General features: G+C 39.8%; 1 long non-coding RNA gene across 1 annotated transcript in view; it reads right to left on the reverse strand.

Moving 5' to 3' along the window:
- LOC309852260 overlaps window positions 1–14,987 on the reverse strand; it is a 172,698-nt gene that overhangs the window by 19,032 nt on the left and 138,679 nt on the right. The gene's annotated exons all lie outside the window — the stretch shown is intronic.

Genomic DNA, 14,987 nt, shown 5'->3' on the forward strand with positions numbered 1-14,987 from the left:
GTAAGGGAAATCCAGGACTGCACGGTATGTAAGAAGCAAGTGTAGGCACCAAGAAGACAGGAGCAAAATAAATAAAAATAAATTTCATTCTGGTCCCAAGATTAAGGATTTCAGGAAAAAGTGGGAGACCACTGCTTTCTACAGTAATTATTTCTTAAGAGCGTGCGCACACACACACACACACACACGTGTGGGTGCAAACTGCAGAAAGGGTTAGTGCAGGCAGGATAAGAAAATCTCCCCAGAGACTCAACAGTACATCTAAATAGTCAAGATGTGTTGTTGTTTGCTTCGTTTCTGTTTGTGGGCTTTTTGTTGATTTCTAGAAACTTGTAGAGGGGACTCCCCATAGAGGAGGAAGTGTTAGAAAGGTGCCGGCCTAAAAGATCTCAGCCCATTCCAAGAACACAAGTGGCTGGAAACCTACTGATCAGGGCTGAGGACAACCAGAGCCACGTAAGAGAGACACGAGGGCAATGCTGCGAACTTGGCGTTTGTCCCGTGTGCAGCAAGGAGGCAACGAGGAGCGCCCTGAGAAGCAGAGCCTGGTCAGACGGGTATTTTAGAGAGGTCACGAGAGCAGCATTATGGAGGAGAGATCAATGGTTAAGTGGAGTCACAGTGACCGGCCAGTGAGAAGGCCGTCTAAGGAGCACCCAACAGGGTTGACACGAAGACAAAAGTAGTGGGAAAGCGCAGTCACTGGGAAAATTGAAGGTTATACTTGCAGAAAAATCATGGTAGACTAAGACGACTAAGCCTATCATGATTTACAGAGTTCTGATTCCAGTCAGGTGCTGCTGGAAATAAAAAATACGAAAGAAGGTATAGATCCTAAGCAAAAACAGATCTCTCAGTTCAGATTTGCATATAGGAAGTCTGAAATTCCTACAGACACCTAAGCTCGGGTACTGCATATCTAATAAATATCAAAGTCAGGATCCAAACCTCAGTTCTACGGGACTCCAGTCTATGCTCGTCTGATAGACTTCATATCTCCCTAGAAATAACAGGAAATAAAACCGTGTAATAAGTTAATTATAAAACAGGGTATGAGATATGTCCAGAGGCAAGAGTTGATTCAATATATTCATGAAGGCAAGATATTATCTATGAATTTATATATATTTTTTCTCCTGAGAGACTTTCTTTCATATTACAGAAAAAACTACCTGTTATTATATCTTTATAAGCAATGTGCAATCAAGGAGGATTAATCTACAGTCTTAGCCATGTGCTGGAACCCTATTCTGTCTTTCTTCACCCAGCACAGAGCTGAGTGCAAGAAACTCTACACAGAGACACCTGAAGGTCATACTGATGACAGTGATGTTAATAAAAATCAATGAAAATGGAAGGATTCACCAGATTCAAGTATTTATTCCTCTGGCAGAATTCTATTCTTAATACTCTCTCATTTTCTAGCAAGTGGATTTTCTCTTTTAAAAATGATCTGTTGTGGGGCGCCTGGGTGGCTCAGGGGGTTAAGCCGCTGCCTTCGGCTCAGGTCATGATCTCAGAGTCCTGGGATGGAGCCCCGCATCTCGGGCTCTCTGCTCAGTGGGGGGCCTGCTTCCTCCTCTCTCTCTGCCTGCCTCTCTGCCTGCTTGTGATCTCTGTCAAATAAATAAATAAAATCTTAAAAAAAAAAATGATCTGTTGTAATGCAAACTTTCTCATCTTTTCAAAGATAAGATTTAATGAAGACAAAAGACTTCAACTTTGGAGATTTAAATGAGATTTAAAGATTTAAATGAGATTTAAAGATTTAAATGAGGAACAGATTTCCACCTTAGAGGAGAGATACTAGTTAGAATTTTAAGAAGCAAAATCAGCTGAAGGATTTATGATCTACTTAGAGACATAGCCTTCAGACTGCATGCCCAAGCATGACCAAAGAGCAGGTAATAACAGATCTCATTCGACATTGTTTATTTAATTTAACATTATTCTGTCAGAGATGTTTTACCTGCTGAGTACAGCTAATTTTTTTCCGGTAGTTTAAATAATGCCCAAATACACAGGAATATATTTGTAATAACAAAGGGCTATAAATGCGAATTCAGAAAGTCACCAAATTATCCCAACTCAGTGGAACCTTCTGGAGCTATAGCTTTAAGTTTTCTGCATCTGTTCCCTTCTTCCAAAAGAGCCTGGAAACAAGTCATACCTACGAGCTCAGAAAGAATCCTAGAAAAGGAATCCACCATGGAAGACACTATGTTTCTCCATTATTTTTCTATTTGTTTTCGTTTTCCCTCCCTATTGCTACCACACACACACACACACACACACACACACACACCCTCTCTCTCTCTCTCCTCTCTCACTCCTCCTCTTCCCCTCATTTTTTTAATGTAAAGTATCTTCAACTTTTATTTGAGAGAAACACAGTAACATTCAAATGTAACTTAAATCAAAAAAGATTCTACCCAGAAGCCCCCAGTTCTCATTTACTTTTCATTTTCTTTAAGTTCATATTTCATTTCTTTAAGATCATATTTCGTTTGTGCTCTGTATCTTCATTAAAAAGTTTCTGAGACCCTCCTATGAGCCACACACTAAGCTCCAAGAGTAGAGGTGTCACCTCACTTTTCCTGGTCTCCTGGAAGAGAAGGGTGGCTCCTGAGGGCAGCTCTGTCCCTTTCCTGGAGGAAGATCAGCCTCAGCTCCCCAGCTCAGACCTGAGCCTGTCTTCCTTCCCCCATAACAACAGTGTCCTGAGCCTAGGAGTTCTGCTGGGCCCCAGCCCTGGGTCATTGTGATATGCTGGGGCCAGAGACAAGTGGGAGCCTGGCCTTGGTGATTAAGCTGGAAGCCACATCCTCTCCTTCATGACAGGCAAATGTCATTTCCCTAGTTTTCACACAAGAGGAAGCTCTGAGAGGTTCTACCTCTGGCCTTTGACATCCAGGAGCTCTACCAGGTGACCAAGAAGTGAAAGCGGGTGATTCTAGAGCTGCCTGAGCATGCAGAGAAGCAAAAGGTCACAGTAGTAAGGGTTCATCCACCTCTGGCTGAAGTTCCTGGAGTGGGAGGTGGGAGGTGGCCTGCACCACCATGGAGGCTGAGGGAGCAGAGCCAAGAATATAGAAGTCTGGAGGCAACAGTGGCTTAAAGCCTCTGCCTTAGGCTCAGGTCATGATCCCAGGGTCCTGGGATCAAGCCCCGCATCAGGCTCTCGGCTCAGTGGGGAGCCTGCTTCCTCCTCTCTCTCTGCCTGCCTCTCTGCCTACTTGTGATCTCTGTCTGTCAAATGAATAAATAAAATCTTAAAAAAAAAAAAAAAAAAGGAAGAAGAAGAAGAAGTCTGAGGCCTGGGGCAGCCTCTGGCTCTTTTCCCTTCCGGAGGTGAGGGGGTGAGGTAGAAAGCTCCCAGAAAGGCAGGGACAGAGGTAAGCCTTCAGCCCATGCGCCAGCTCTTTCTCTCTTCTCCTTCCTTCTGCCTTCTCCCCACCCTCCTTCTGCTTCCGCTTCTCCTTTTAGGGTCTAATGTTTTAAAGAATTCTATGCATGTATTTGAGATTAAAGCAACTTCTGGGCAGAACTTTACAGAACAAGATACACCAGTGTTAATGATTTCACACAGAAACAAATATCCTTGAATATTCAGGTAAGAAAAATAAAAGATGCTTGTGGAGAGACTACATTGCACATATGCCCACTTAATTTTCTGTTTATGTCACTTCCATCCTCATCCAAAACAGGTTATAAAAAATGGTCATATTATTTAGCTTTATATATATTTAAAATATAATTAATAACTCATCATTCAATAGGATAATGAATTTAAACTTACTGAAGCTCTCAGTTTATATTAAACATTTTTAAAGCTAAGATGGTCAAGAAAAGAAGTTAAATTTTCCTCTGTGGTTTTGCATTTTCTCCAATATGGATATGGAAGTAATATTGTTGAGCTGAAAATGTTGCTCTATGATGAAAATTTCTGACCACAATGCTAACAGATTGATAGTGTTTCTGAAAATCTTGATGACTTAAGAGAATAATCTGTCATAATCTGATTTGACATTGATAATATCATCTAAAATCTTCTTGTTAAAAATTACTTCAAGGATCAAGGAGCAACTGGAGAACCAAACTTTGGGAAAAAGTTGTCAGCAAACATGGAAGGTAATCAGGACAGCCTTGGAGATGTTTAGACCACTGAGAAAAGGCCCCTAATTTGACCCTAATTTAATACTAGAATTCTCTTTGATGCTTAAAATATTGGAAACGATTGCTTATATTTGGGAGATGAGATGGTAAGATTTTTAATTCTCAATTATTTTCCAGGGACTTTTATCCAAAGATACATACATCTACTTAGACTTCAGTCTTTCTCTTCCCAACTTCATAATGTCTTCTGATGCCGCTGTCCTTCCAGTCATACAGAACTTCATACAGAAATGAAGCTTCCTACTTGTTTCTGACTCTTCCTCTGCCCCATCATCTATGTTTTGTCAAATTTTAGGGCATGTCAATGCCAGCAGCTCTGAGTTAAAACAAGTGTTGGCAAACATGTTTTCGTAAAGTGCCCACCAGTAAATAATTTGGTCTTCATGGGCCATACTGTGTCTTTCACAACACTCACCCCTGTTCCTGTAGCACAAAAGTAGCCACAAACAGTACGTAAATGGATGAGTGCATCTATGGCTCCAATAAAACTTTATCACAAAATCAGGCAACAGGCAGATTTGGTCCGAAGAACCGTACTTTGCCAACTACTGAGCTATAGCATGTGTTCCTCCCTCTCCATACCTATTGTTAAATCCTAACAAACTCTCACTAATTCTCACTTATAAGTATCACTCTGCTCTTTTATCTACTTCCATTTCCTGTCTCTCCCCAGCCAGTTTCCTTGTGTTGTCACAGTAATCTTCCTTAGGTGTAACTCACTCATCTTGTTCGCCATAGAGAAAACCCGTCTGTGAGCCTCGATTATCTAAAAACTAAGGTTTATAGTCTTTGCAGAATAAAGTCCTGCCAAGTTTCATATCTCACCCCAATACTTGAGTGATACTTGCCCTTCAAATAGTCCTGATCCTTCTTACAATTCTTTTACTTTCTCTTCTTCTCAGGATAGTCTTCTCTCTACTTTTACTTGTTCAAAGCCTACCTATAATTCAAGGTCTTCACTTCCTTATCAACTACTCATGACTTACCCCTTTGCATGGTCTACAAGGGAGAGATAAAATTGTATGTATACAGGGGCCCACCATGGGAAACAAACTGAGATTTAAAAAGAGCCAGTGGGGGTGAGAGGAGCCTGGGTGGTTCAGTCATTTAGGCATCAGACTCTCGATTTTGGCTCAGGTCATGATCTCAGGGTCATGAGACTGAGTTGGGCTCTGTGCTGGATGTGGAGCCTGCCTAACATTCTCTCTCTCCCTCTGCCTCTGCCTTCACCCACCCCCGACCCCACCACCCATTCATGCCAGTGGCAGAATTTTAGAAATTAATTATGCTTAGGAGACAGGAGGGGAACATTGTTAAGAGACAAAACAAAGAGCACTGGGAAAGACAGAGGGAGAATCAGAAAGCACTGCATGGTAAATTAACATCTAGATGAATCATCATGTTTAACGTTCAAGAATTTCACTGAATGAATGCACTGTAACATGCTTAATTTAAAATACCCTAATATTAGCAATTCAAGTTGTTTTGTATGTGCTTTTAAAAAATATTTTATTTATTTATTTGACACAGAGAGACAGAGAGAGATCACAAGTAGGTAGAAAGGGAAACAGAGGGAGAGGGGAAGCAGGCTCCCTGGTGAGCAGGGAGCCCAACACAGGGCTCTATCACAGGACCCTGAGATCATGACCTGAGCCGAAGGCAGGGGCTTAACCCACTGAGCCACCCAGGCACCACTGTTTGGTGTTTTTTTTTACTCCTGTAAAAAACAATGTGAATAAGAAGTCTATTTATTTATTTAACAAATGACTGCCATGTGTCAGGCAATGTACAGTCATCTACAGAATTGACAGTTCTTAATAATCTGCTACCCGAGAAATAACCCCTGAACATGGGCTTCCCCTCTAATGCCTGAAGTTATAGTAATAATGGGAACATTTTACCACAGGATTGACTCATGCTGAGGAACTCAGGGGTAAGAACACTGACAGACTGGTCCTGTGGGAAAGCGAGGAAAACTAGTCGAGAAAATAACCCAGAAGATGATAATCTTGTTATGTTAATCTTTTGGTTTTAGATGCTCCAGGGAAGCATCAGAAAATATACATATATGATATACTCAGTACATCTGCAGAATATAATAAGATAGCATCATCTAGCTCATAGGGAAAAGTCCCACTCCACAGCTTTTTAAGATTAAATGCTTCAGGAAATGAAACAGGCCTGATTTGCAAATGGAGATTGTCAATTTATCTTGAAAACACATCCATGACTCAATTTCCCTGATGTTACACAATGTGTAGTGCCAGTGATGAAGGAGAGCTTTGGACTTGAGAATCATTCCAGGAATACAGGAAAGTTTATTATATTAAAGGGATAAATTGAATTGATACAGGCAAAGCAGGCACAGAGAAAAACGAGTTGATTAGAAACCAGAAATTATGTGGAGCATAAGAAATAACATGGATGACATTGGGAGAAGGAGAGGAGAAGAGAGTTGGGGGAAATCGGAGAGGGAAACAGACCATGAGACACTGTGGACTCTGAGAAACAAACTGGGGGTTTTGGAGGGGAGGAGAGTGGGGGGCTGGGTGAGCCTGGTGGTGGATATTAAGGAGGGCACAGATTGCATGGAGCACTGGATGTGATACATAAACAATGAATCTTGGAACATTGAAAAAATAAAATAAAGCTAAAAAAAAAGAAACTAGAAATTAGTAAAATTGACAGTTAAAAGAGCTTTATAAATGAGAAAACATCTTGATGTCTCCTTAGTGGCTACATTTATCGTCTTTAGATTTTTTAGATTTCAAGTTCGGTAGCAAATTAATAGCACTGAGGGCAGAAATCTTTAGTTGTCTAAAAATCTTGAGTAAATTCAATAAACTTAGATGTTAGCTCCTTAATCTGGTTATGCTGATTGTCACTAGAAGAAAAGAAATGCATAAGGACTTCTGTGGAAATTCATGCATTTTAGCTAAAGCTAGCCTTATGTTCAGAATGTGGACACAAATAAATGCTGGCTTACTATGACAACAAATTCCAGATATTAAAATCTAACAAGGCAAAACATTATTTCAGTGGGTGAAGATGGTCAGGGACAAGAGTGGTGCAGACTATGGGTTGGTCCTTTGGACCTTGCCCAGCTGAAGGGCTAGCATCTCCACAGTCCCAGCAAATTACTACTATGCAAGACTATAGATCAGTGTGATAGATCTGATACTGAAGGAAAGATGAATCACTAGATGCATAAGATCTGATCGAAAGTTTGACACCTGTAAAATATGCTCATAGCTTTCTTGCTAGTGATAAAAGTTGTCCCTGTTAGGCCAGTGGCTCTGTCACTGACAGCTGATGTGTATTTAAGTGAACTCATTATTTCCCTAAATCTCAATACTTTTATTGATTTAAAAAAAAAAAAAAAAAGAAGAAGTAGAGGCATAGGAAAACTTTTGAAACTTCATGGAACTGCGACAGACCTGAAAGAGAACTCGATGTATATTGGTCACCTAAGGCTGCCATTACAAAACGCCATAGCCTGAGTAGTTTGAACAACAGAAATGTATTTTTTTAAGATTTTTTTTTAAGTTTATTTGTTTGACAGAGAGACACAGTGAGAGAGGGAACACAAGCAGGGGGAGTGGGAGAGGGAGAAACAGGCTTCCTGCTGAGCAGAGAGCCTAATGCAGAGCTAGATCCCAGGACCCTGGGATCATGACCTGAGCCAAAGGCAGAAGCTTAAGGACTGAGCCACCCAGGCGCCCCAGAAACATATTTTCTCATAGTTCTAGAGGCTGGAAGTCTGAGATCAGGATGAGACCATGGTTGATTCTGGTAAGAGTGTTCTTCCTATTTTACAGACGGCTGCCTTCTTCTTGTGTACTCACTTAGCCTTTCCTTGTTAGGTGTGGTTGAGAAAAATATGCCTCTTCTTCTTTTCATAAGGCCACCTATCCTACTGTTTTAGCACTCTACCCTTATGACGTCATTTAACCTTCATTATCTCCTAAAAGTCCCATCTTCAGTTACAGTCACATTGGAGGTTGGAGCTTCAATATATGAGTTTGATAGGGACACTATCCAGTCCACTGCACCATGTAAGTTCCAAAGACTCACTGGGCTTGGTTCAATTTATACTTTCAATCCTGGCACATGTGAGTCATAGAGATGTCAAAGAACTCAGATAATGGAGTGGGTTTGCAAATAAAATAAAAGAAAAGAAAATAATATATATATATATGTGTGTGTGCAAAATAGGTCATTCTCAATTTATTAATGGATGCATGAGGCCATTCAACTTCCCTCTACAGGAGAAAAAAAAATTGGGGAAAATATTAAAAATCAATCTCTTCAGAGCACTGGAAAGCACCCAAAGGCAAGCAAGAGCTTAAGGAGTACTTATTCATGAAAAACTCCTACAGCATTGTGAGAAAAAACAATGAGCTTTTGGGCTTCTTGCCTAGAGTATTTCTCTGCTCCCAAGTTCCAACAGTAAAGTTCTACTGGCCAGAGGTGGTGAACTTGGTTTTGGGTAGGTGGTAAAGCAAGTAGAAATTTAATGAGGAGATTTTGGAAGCAAGAGAACCATAGAAAGGCTGATATAACTCACTCTCTGGCTGACTGCTAAACTGCATATGCATGTGGAAGACACTAGAGAATCTGGCAAAAATCAAAAGCCTAGAGAGACTTGTAAACTTGTTAGGCCTTTGAATGAGTTCCTCAACCCCCACACACGGCTTGGGTGGCAGAAGGTGGAAGTCTTGGCAGCTTGAGGAGTTTGAGTATAGCCTCTGCGCAGACTACTGGCTGACCGCTCGAGTGAGAGATGGAGGGGAAACTCCTAGGGAATTAAGGACAAAAAACAAAAACCAAACAGCACAGGTTTTAGCCGTTGCATACCACAAGGAAAACAGAAATTTCACCTTGCATCCATGCATTTTAATAGCTTATTAAAACACGAAACTAACTCTGAGAAGGAAAACTAGAACCCAGAATCATTATAATGCATTATTTAAAATGCCTACTTTTAAAGCAAAAATTACTAGACCCACACCTTTGGGGAGAAGTGAAGAAAAGGGAACATTTGTGCACTGTTGGTGGTTATATGAAATGGTGTAGCCACTACGGAAAACTATATGGAGCTTCCTCAAAAAATTAAAATTGGGGGTGCCTGGGTGGCTCAGTGGGTTAAGCCACTGCCTTCGGCTCGGGTCATGATCCCAGGGTCCTGGGATGGAGCGCCACGGCGGGCTCTCTGCTCAGCAGGGAGCCTGCTTCCTCCTCTCTCTCTGCCTGTCTCTCTGCCTGTTTGTGATCTCTCTCTGTCAAATAAATAAATAAAATCTTAAAAAAAATTAAAATAGAACTACGGTATAATCCAACAATTTCACTTCAGAACAACTACTGTATGATCCAACAATTTCACTTCACCCAATTCTGGGTATATATTCAAAGGAAATGAAAACAAGATATCAAAGAGATATCTGCACCCCCATGTTCATTACAATATTATTCAGCATGGCCAAGACATGGAAACAACCTAAGTGTCTGTCAACAAATGAGTGAATAAAGAAGACAGGATGTATATGTGTGCGTGCATGTGTGTATTCACATACTTATGTATGGAGTATTATTCAGCCATGAGGAAGGGGAAAACCTTGTCATTTGCAAAAATATGGATGGGACTTGAAGGCATTATGTAAGTGAAATAAGCTAGACAGAGAAAGACAAATAGCACATAATATCATGTGTATTTGGAATCTACAGGAAAAGGCAAACTCATAGAAACAGAGAGTAGAAAAGTGGTTGCCAGTGCTGAAAGGTGGGAATATAGGGAGTGTTTCATAAAAGGGTATAAACTTTCATCTACAAGATGAAGGAGGCCTGAGGATCTAATGAAAAAAATGGTGACTGCAGATCATCCAACTGTACTGCATCACTGAAATCTCATAAGAGAGTAGAACTTGAATATTCTCACCAAAAAAAAAAAAAAAAAAAAAAAAGTCAATTGAAACTTATGCCTAATGGCCCAGATACTGGATTTAGCAAAACTTTCAAATCTGCTATTAAAATATGTTCAAAGAATTAAACAGAAATATACTAAGAAAAAAATGAATGAGTTGAAACTCCTAATAGAGAAGTGAAAATTGTTAAAATAAAAGGATCCATAAAAATCCCAGAAAGAAACACAGGCAATAATTTCTCTGACCAACCGTAGCAACATTTTCTAGATCTGTATCCCAAGGCAAGGGAAATAAAATAAAAAATAAACTATTGGGACTATATCAGAATAGAAAGCTTTTTCACAGTGAAGGAAACCATCAGCAAAACAAAAAGGCAACCTACTTAAGGGGAAGATATTTGCAAATGATAGATCCAATAAGGGGTTAATATCCAGAATATATAAGGAATTTATACAACTCAATAAAAAAAAAAAAACTGTTTAAAAAATGGGCAGAAGGGCACCTGGGTGGCTCAGTGGGTTAAAGCCTCTGCCTTCGGCTCAGGTCATGCTCCCAGGGTCCTGGGATTGAGCCCCACATCAGGCTCTCTGCTCAGTGGGGAGCCTGCTTCCCCCTCTCTCTCTGCCTGCTTCTCTGCCTACTTGTGATCACCATCTGTCAAATAAATAAATAAAGTCTTTAAAAAAAAAATGGGCAGAGAAACTGAATAGACATTTTTCCAAAGAAGACATACAGATGGCCAATCAAGTTGCTCAATATCACTAACCATCAGGGAAATGCAAATCAAAACTACAATGAGATACCACTTTATACATGTAAGAATGCCCAAAATCAGAAAGACAAGAAATAACAATTGTTGGCAAGGATGTGGAGAAAAAGGAACCCATGTGCGCTGTTGGAGGAAATGTATATTGGTGTAGCCACTGTGGAAAACAGTATTGGGTTTCCTCAAAAAGTTAAAAATTGAAATACAATATGATCCCATAATTCTACTACTGGGTATTTACTCCCCCAAAAACCCCCCAAAATTTTAATTTGAAAAAAAATTAATTTGAAAAGACTATTGCAGCATTATTTATAATAGCCAAGATACGGAAGTAACGTATGTGTTCATCAACAGACAAATGGAGAAATATGGTATTCTATATATTCACATATACAGAATATTTATGTTACATATATATAGAATATTACACACATAAAAAGGATGACTATCATTGAATATATAGAGAATATCACAAACATATAGAATCTTGTATATTTTATATATACATATATACAGAATATTACACAGACATAAAAAGGGATGAGATCATGCAACTTGCAACAACACAGATGACCTAGAAGATCTCAGGGCTGTGGAATCAAGCCCCACATGGGGCTCTGTCAGTGGGGAGTCTGCCTAGGATCCTCTCCCTCCCTCTAGAATCTTCTCCTCCTCCCACTCATGTGTGCTCTCTCTTTCTCTCTCTCTCTCTCTCTCTCTAAAATAAATAAATCAATCTTTAAAAAATTTTAAAAATAAAGGCATGTCCAAATAAAAATGGAATATATTTATTGCTAGCAGCTCTGCGTTATAAGATATACTAAAGGAAATCCTTCAGGCTGAAGAGAAGTGATACCAGATCACATCCCAGATGCATAAGAAATGGTAAAGACATATGTAAAATAAATATACTGGTGCATATGTACACTAATATTTGCTTCTCTTACTTTTTCAGAAGACATATAATTGTCTGAAACAAAACTTAATTTTAAAAATAAAACAAATACTCTGTTGTTGGGTTTATAACGTTTAGGGATATATTATATATGAAAACAACAGTATAAAGTTGGGTTGGGTGAACTATTCTAAGACAGAGATCCCATTCTTTACTAGAATCACATATATTATACTGTTTACCATGAAGCAATTATTATAACACTAACAAGAAGAAACATGGGTGAAAATTTAATAGACGAATTAAAATGGGCTGCGAGTTAGCCTTTGTGACTGTTGATGAGCACAGAGCCTGTGAAACTCTGGTCACATGGTGCAAGAATGTGGCTAGTGGTATGTACTTTAATCTGAGGGAGGAATCCACTGTTACACTGTACACTTCCTTGTGGAGCAGCACAGCAGGAACATGGCCAGGATACTTGTTGTTACTGTTAGTTGTTATTGTGTTTGGGGTCACGAAAGCATTGCTAAGGGTGGCGGTGACACCAGCAGGGCCATGAACGGTGGCAACCACGGTGGGAGCAAGCGCAGGAGTGGTGGACACGTTATAAAAAGGCAGCAGACCACCATATACATGCTTATCTACATACCCTCTCCTCCCTCTTGTCCTCTGCCCTTTCAGCATTGCCTTTGGCTTTTAGACAGTAACCCAGCCACTTTGTGGCTTTTCTCGAAACACAAATGGGAAAGGTCAGTCCAGTTGGCACCTCAATCCAGCTCTCCCGTCTACCTCCCATACTGCACAGAAATCTCCTTTAGTCAACCAGCTCATTGTGTGTTGACATTTCACTCTGAGCACAGCAAGAAGGTCATGAAAAGGAAACACGAATCTGGCCATACTGCTGCTTAATCCTTGAGATTCTCACTGGAAAATACTGCTTCAGCATGCTCCATTGTGGGCTTGTGCCATTTTGTTATGTTTTATAGATAGAACAATGCTTTTTTGGTTTGGGCACTGTATTGCCTGGGGAAAAAAGGGAAATGTCTGTTATTGCTTGCTAAACATCCACCATGTAACCAGCCAAACCACAGGAGCTAATCTCAAATCGGGGAGTGAACTTCTCAAGGAAGGAGCCCTGTGGCTTACATTCCTTTCAAATATGGCCTCCTGAATCTCCATGCTTTTCCATCGAACTTTTCTGGGTGTACTTCAACATGTAGAGCCTATTTTGGATTTGGTGCTATTGTAATCTATGTGTTTTATCTGAATTTTCTTTAAAAGGAGAAATAGCCGTCACTTTGGATTCTTTTGTCTAAGTGCCAAGTAGACTGGGGTCAGACCACACATTTTCAAGGTGTGTTTATAAGTTGTTTTGCCTCTTCCTTTGTGTTATTTCTGCTTAACTCATCCTAGAAGTAGCACTCATCCATATATTCACTCTTCCAATAAACCTTTTAAAATACTTCATATGGGCTCTTTTAAGGCACTAGTCCTTTTTAAGGCACTGAAGAAATAAAGATGACTTATACAAGGTAGATAATTTATCCTTAAATAACCTACAGTCCAATACAGATTCTGTCCGTTAGGGTACCAGAAGCAGAGATGGAACTTTAAATGGGATAGCTGAGAAGAATTTAATTAAGATGCTCATTTACAAAGAATTAATGGAAAGCAAAAGGGAATGATAAGCACCTCATAGCAAGTAAGATAAAAAATCTACCATTTGCTAACACAGAGGAATATGGGTTGTGCATGTACTATACACAAGAGACCCAGGGCTATAGAGAAGAAGGATGTGGCAGGAACTATATTCTTAGGTTGAGAAATACAGCCACTGAAAGCTTGTGACCAGCAGGAGGAGAGCTGGTGAATTAACTACCTCACTTCATCCCACCCTGACGTCTCTTGCCAGCACCTCCCATTGGCCAAATTCAACTGGAAACAAGGGGCAAGGGACTGCATACTTGATGCAGTCCATAGAAGTGGGCCTCCCAAGACAAAGGGCATTAACAAGAAAATGTACAGTAAATCTGAGGGACAAGTAGAAAATATCCAGAATACAGAAATACCTGGCAATAAAAACCTTGTCATTGGATTTGCTTTCGAAAGAACTGAAATGGTTAGCTATATAATATAATTAATTGACCCACCTATCTATGATTTTTTTATTTGCAGAAAGCATATACTAAGGAATATCCATGAATTTATAAAATCAGAGGTAGTAAGGCTGATTATTAGATCTTATAGCCTACAACATGACAACACCACACAACACTTTTCCAAGATCCATCCACACTTCAAATCTTCAGTTCAAATTCACACATCAAATCATACCAGACAAATACTACATATATATGAAAAGACTATAGAAAGAGAAAAGAAGAGGTAAGAAGGAGGTCAAAAGCAAACAAAGAAGACAGAGGAGAGACGATGCAGGACAAAGGATGGCCATGGAAGGAAAGCACGTTGTACACACGTAGATAACTTTGAATAACCCTAACTGTATCAGAAGTCATCCTCTGCTTAGAAACTTCATGTTCTAGCAAACAATTCTTTTTCCTCCTTCACCTCCTCTGCCTTTTCTTTTCATGCAGATGTTAATCTGAATTCCCTGTCTTTTCCTCTTCTTGCTCTACACAGTGTCACCCAACCACAAGCGCCAACTCTCAAGGTGGCCACTAATAATCTGTATCTATGGATTAGAGTTCGTTTTCACCATTCCCCTAAGATTAAGAACTATACAGCCAAGAAATTACTGAACATCTCCACTTGGATGTCAAACATGTACTTCAAAATCAATTTGCTCCAAATCAAATCTATTCTCTTTATCATTAAACCACCACCAACTTATCCAAACCAGAAACTCAGCACTGTTGCTGAACAGCCTTCCCTCACTTTCACCCTTATGTCAATATCCAACCGGGGATTGGTTTCTTCAGGTTCTTACAGGTTCTCTGACCCCACGGTTATCTTGCTTCCAGAATCTGTAAATACTGTTCACGCTTCCATTGCCTTTTCCATGTATTGTCACTTCCCCTAACCTAGTACTTTACCAGGTGAATTCCAACTCAAGCTCTGACCTCAACCTCGGATCACCTCTCAGGTCTGATTTGGATGCCCTTTTTATGTGATATTCATTTAGCATTTTAAAATCCTTTTACTACAACACTTTCAAACTATATTAAATGGCCTTGTTTCATATATAGTTGACCCTTAAACAACACAGGTT

Source organism: Mustela nivalis, assembly GCF_964662115.1.
Source record: "Mustela nivalis genome assembly, chromosome: 17".
NCBI lineage: Eukaryota > Metazoa > Chordata > Mammalia > Carnivora > Mustelidae > Mustela > Mustela nivalis.